The 5,810-nt window shown below is 40.2% G+C and overlaps 1 long non-coding RNA gene across 2 annotated transcripts; it reads right to left on the bottom strand.

The window, feature by feature from the left end:
• Positions 1-239: 239 nt before the first annotated feature.
• On the bottom strand, positions 240-2,223 carry LOC130200325 (uncharacterized). Of its 2 annotated transcripts, XR_008832986.1 has the most exons (7): positions 2,179-2,223; positions 1,756-1,778; positions 1,450-1,609; positions 1,337-1,360; positions 1,056-1,222; positions 781-903; positions 240-608 (listed from the first exon to the last, which is right to left on the bottom strand). It is a non-coding gene; the product is annotated as an uncharacterized LOC130200325 (long non-coding RNA). The 2 variants fall into 2 exon arrangements; XR_008832985.1 differs by lacking the exon at positions 240-608 and having other exon boundaries at positions 773-903.
• Between the last annotated feature and the right edge of the window lie 3,587 nt (positions 2,224-5,810).

The raw sequence follows: 5,810 nt of genomic DNA, 5'->3' as shown, positions 1-5,810 counted from the left end.
TTTTAAACACTTGTATGTGGTGTTAATAATTAACTCCCTCAAGTGTCACTCCCATTTTAACTCTATAAGGTGTCAATGTGTTTTTTTACTAGAAATACTTGAAAATTAAAGTTTGTTAAAGGGAAAGGGACATGATAGTTTTAAAACATATTTATTTTAAAACCAGTGCATCACATACAAATTTTACAATGCTTTTCAAAACATATAACAATATGGAACAATGTATGCTCTGTCACTCTCATTAGAGTAGTTTATCAAAAGGTCTAACGTATGGCAGTTCGTCAAGACCAATCAGAACACGTTCGCTGCTTTGCTCCTCTATACAATATGCATGGAAATGGTCATCAAAGTCCATCGATGTTGTACACCGTGGTTTGAATGAGGGTGTAGAAACTGGAAAGAGCTTCGTCGTAGGAGATGCTGAAGACATAGTGAGCTTTGAATAACACACCAACAGCAGCCACCGATGTCCGAGCGTTGAAGGGGACAGCTTTCTGGTCCACAATGATGAAGAATCTTTCGATGTTCTTCTTTTGCTCACAGATGCAGAGGAGGAAGGGCTGTCTAGCACCAACTTTCTCCAGGAATGTAGTGATGCTGGCTCCTTCCTGTTGTTTGAATGAGATAGATTCATATATTTAGCATAATAAGCAGTTAGATGGATATATTATATCAACCTGCAACTCACACTTCTTATAAATAACTGCAGCACTCAAAAATTAAAATGTTGCTCATACAAAAGGCTGATGGTACATTTTAATTAATATTAATACACCTTACAGGATGGTTGGCTGCCTGGGCTGAGCTTCCTTTGGCTGTTTTTTGTGGCCTCTTGATGTAGGAGGCAGGAGATGCAACAGCAACAGAAGAGCTGACATATCACTATCCCAGCCTTGAAGACATCTAAGATCTTTTATAAAGAAGAAAATAAAGCAATGGAAAAGAAAACATTATTTTAGCCTTCAACAGCTACTTAATAACTCTTTATTTCAATTTAGTTTGACTGGACTTGGCAATTTGGGTATTTTTTAGAGAGAAAAACTGTCCATATTTACCAAAGTCATTCTCAGCCTCAGTGTCAAAAGCCAGCAATTCCTCGACATGGAGACTTTGGGGAAGACTGGCATTCTGCGATGACTTTGTCCTTGAAATATGAAGGCCACTTTGCAGGAAACTGCCCAGATACTTCAGCCCCAAACATCATTGAGAAATCCTGTTCAATCTTTAAACAGAAACACAATGGCCATATACAGGTTAATGAAGTATGCTTTGCATTTAGAAGGATTCAGTTTTGAAATATTTCAAATAAGATGAAATAATCAATGCATATCCTTACCAATCTGGGTGTGTCAAGAAAGCGCTGAAAAACATCCAAGACGGAAGATGTTATAACCACAGATTGATCAGTTGAGTGTTGAATTGTTGAGAGAGCCTCTCTGCACTCCTCACCAAAGAGCTGTCAACCAATTAACAGAGTCTCTCGTTGGGTTGTTGGGCTGTCCTGGAAATCGTTCCTGGAACGCCGACGAAAGCCGTCATAAATGGTGCGTTGGACTGTTTTGAGTCTCCAAGCTAGATAGCCAGTGTTGGCCTCAGCATAGAATTGTTCCTGCTCACGCATGAAAAAACATGTACATATAACAATACACAAACAAACACACACATACAGAAGTACAAATTAATTGAATTATTAAAAACATTAAGCAGTCCATTGACAATTTTACAACACAGACTGGATTTTAAATTAAAACTTACGTATCCATTTTTGGAATATGGATCTTGGAGATAAGGGAAAAGGGTCACAATTCCCAGTGCACAAATGTATACATTTAAAAAAGCAAGACTGCTGTAACGCTTCTCCGTTCCCAACTTGAGTTTCCCGAAACATAATGACAGCAACAGACCAGCATTGATGTTTCTTAATGCTTATTCATTGCTCAGCGCTCTTTTCGGCTGTTTGTGTGCGCAGCAGAAGGCATTACAGCCCTCCCCCCCCGTCAACAACTCTTCTCGGCTCGATGCAGGTGAGCATCGGGTGCTGATGGAAATGTCACTTGCCTGTCTTCAAAACTTGAGAGCCCTGCTACCGTTATAACACAAGACTAACGGTGGCTCACCATGCCAGAAGAGAAATATCAATATCAAAACATATAACTTAGTTAACAGAAAAGTACTTACCGAAAATGTTATGCTATAACACCATGGTCATGGACGAAGTGTCTGCCTTCTTGTTGAACTCAGAGACTCACTGGCTTGATTCAGTCGGTGTGTGACGTACATGAGGGGGAGGGGTGAATTAACACCTACGTGTCACAAGTCAGGTTCGGAGTTCAGACTTAAAGATTCGGAGTTAACGTAACTGAAGTGACACCTACAGATTTAATTACCATACTTTTTGTTTAGACACTCGGTTTTGACACTGACTATTTGTCAACTGAGAGTTACATATACGAGATTTGACTCTATACAGGGTCAAATTAACTCTACATCTGCTCACATTTCACCAACACCAACAAATGAACTCTTCAATTTGCTGTGTGGGAAGATTGTTTCATTCTGTACAATCACCATATTTTTTATATTCGCTGTGATAGATAGCGAGGACCCCACAAGGTATATGATTCTTAAATCAGACAACTGAATCTATTAATTCCAATTCCTTCATGTTGTGTATACAATCGTACTAATCTCTGCCAGCAAGAAGTTCAAGCTGACCAATCATAATCCTTCTGCTCCCCATGTGGTATTTCCATAGCTGCAGTAGCTCTGACATGTTGTTACATATTTGAGGAGCCTATGGTCACCGGCCATATGTCTGTTAACGCACATGTCAGAATGCAGCCTCGGTCCTGTCACCCGGCAGGTGGAGTTTGGTATTTCCCCTCTCAGTTCAGGAGCTTCATCAGCCTGAAAGCTTCGCCTCCTCCGCCATGATCACGGCAGATGTGGGAAAGGCGGCTAATTGCCGGCCTCCCGGCTCGGCGCTGAGTGACTGACAGGTGCAGTGGCACCGAGATGAGCCCACGGGCCTTCGGGGGGGCGTGTCCTGCCAGAACATGTGGCAGATGCTGGAACACCTGGAGCCGGATGGGGCCTGTAGAGTCTTCTGGTAGGAGGAGCCAGGGAGCCTGTGGCATCGTTGCAGGCAAAACAAAAAAAGATTGTGTAACTTTTTTGTCCTGGAAAACGAAGGTGGGAATTCCCACCCGTCATCAGAGAGGCCCTTCCTGCATAGTTGACTCCACTGTCAGGCACTGGGAAAGGGATGGGCAGCGTCAGGGGAACACAGTCCTCTGGGTACTTATCCTAATAACCCGTTTTCATTTTCATTTTAATTATCATGTAACACTTCATTCTGGGTGTTTCATACATTTCAACAATTTATTTATTTTTCAGCAGCAACGGGCCTCCACTAAGAACCACCAAGAACCACAGTCCAATCAGTCTGCTGCTACTCAAGCCCGAGTCTGTTTATTTATTTAATTCGAAGAAGTGTTTTACAGCCCATCGTTAAGACGTTTCAAAATGATGTCCTGTTGACCCTGCAAATAAAGTATAGGCTAAAATAATTAGAAATGTGTTCATACAGAATAATGATATCGCCATTCATCTCAATTGGCAATTGACGCTATTGTATAACAATATCAATGTGAACAACTTGTTATTATTATTATAATAATAATAATTATTATAATAATAATTATTATTATTATAATAATATGTATAATAATAATTATAATAATAAGCTAAATCGCCCCTAAACCAATTTATAAAGAAACTGTATGTTTTTGGAAGCCTCTCTTTTTCTTTTTAGACTGTTTCTTACAACTTTTACTTCTGAAACATGCTCTTATCTTTTAACTTTGTTTGTTTCTCACTTATTTTCTGATTCGAAACTTTGCGAACTAACTAACTAACTCATCTATGTGGATATTGCTTTGTGGAAGAACTCACGTTCACTTGTTCATCACGTCGGGGGCCACAGTGGAGATGTAGGACGGAGCTGAACTAAGAGCCATGGCCGAAGTCTGCAGGTCTCAAAAAGAAAAGCGGTAGACTGCACACCACGTTACCAGGGCCTGAGCACCAGAGCACGGGAAGACCACAGCTGGAGGGTTTATGGGATGTACTCACAATGTCATCCCGCCAGGCGTTGACTGGATTGGGCTTTACCGGACAAACAAAGCACATGAACAGCTTTTAAGAGCTTTAAGAGCTAGTAGCCGACTACTAATTATTCACCATTCTTGTCATATTTATTGAATCTTTCTGTAACTCTGTAAAGCTTCATTCTGGTCACATGACATCTATTCTTCTGTCCATCCTGGAGAGAGATCCTCCTCTGTTGCTCTCCCGAAGGGTTCTGACCTTTCTCCTGATCTGATGCGAGGTCAAAGGTCAGGGATGTCATATGTGTACAGATTGTAAAGCCCTCTGAGGAGAGTTTGTAATTTGTGATTTTGAGTATAGAAAATAAAATGAATTGATTTACTATTATTAAAACAATTGTAATTTATAATCAATATTTCACATATAGCCATGAAACATTTAAATTGACATATTTGGGACCTAAATTGTTAACACTATGTTTACAGCTTTGAGTTGCAGATACAGTGCTATTCAATTCAATTCAGTTTATTTTGTATAACCCAATATCACAAATTACAATTTATCCTCAGAGGGTTTTACAATCTGTACACATACAACATCCCTGACCTGGGATCAGGAAACACTCCCAAAAGATAAACTATCACTCTCTTGGTTTATTTCCACAGTCCAATAGTCTTTAGTTTTTTTGAAGGGCTCAAAGGTTCACTGAAGTCTGTGAGCTTTTGTTGGGGCATCAACCAAATCCTTGATCCTCTCAGCTCCTCCTCACCAAATGTGCTCCTCTGTGTTTGATTCCAGTCATAGTTCAATCCAATAAAAGCTGCCAGCCATGACACATTATTCGGAACATCTGACGCTGAATTGCAAACTATCCCCAAAAAGCTGATAATTTAGAAAGCCGTTGCCAAGATGAAGGCTAATGACGTCCCCAGGACACCGTTTTGTTAATACTTTAAAAACAGTCCAAAAGGTGATTTTTCATAAATCAAAGAACATAAAAAAATAAAACGAGTGCAGAATAGTTATAATGCAGCCTCTTTTTTTTAAGTTCTAAAAGAAGAACCTAAAAAGGCGTGCTCCTGTTTGCGGCCATGTGTGTGTGTGTGTGTGTGTGTACTGTGTGCATGTGAGATAGCTTTTGGGCTGAGTCGAAGTAATTTCCCGAGATTCGTTCCCAGTCACACATCCAAATGAGTCTGGATGAGGAACCCAGTGGGGGGCCCGACGGCCTCCTGAAAGCCGAGGCCCCGTCTCTCTGCATGGAATCGCCGCCCTCTCTGATGAATGTGCAAAGAACTCATGCATTTGTAGATGTGGAAAATGATATTGAAAATAAAACACATGACTGTAAATTGGAGTCAAAACACACAAAAGGGCCCGCACGGTCATTTTTTTATTTGCCATACTGCAGAGTTTCAGGTTTGGTGTCATCAGATCTGAATGAGTCTGCATCTGCATCTACAATATTTACCAAACTGACTTCCCAGACAATTCTTGTGTTTCTTGACCTTGACTTCTGTTTTTTAGAGGACATTTTCTTCATATTGTCTGTTTAGATAGAGTACACCTTTAACCACTGAGAAACTCGATACATTTACATGCACATTAACAGATGCTACATTAGCACTTATTCATATTTTCTATTCACAATGGTTCAAATGAGTATGTTTAATGTAATAATCATAGGAACAATCCATCAG

The sequence above is a fragment of the Pseudoliparis swirei genome, chromosome 2, assembly GCF_029220125.1.
Source record: "Pseudoliparis swirei isolate HS2019 ecotype Mariana Trench chromosome 2, NWPU_hadal_v1, whole genome shotgun sequence".
Classification (NCBI taxonomy): Eukaryota; Metazoa; Chordata; class Actinopteri; order Perciformes; family Liparidae; genus Pseudoliparis; species Pseudoliparis swirei.
This window is presented reverse-complemented; position numbering and strand designations above follow the sequence as displayed.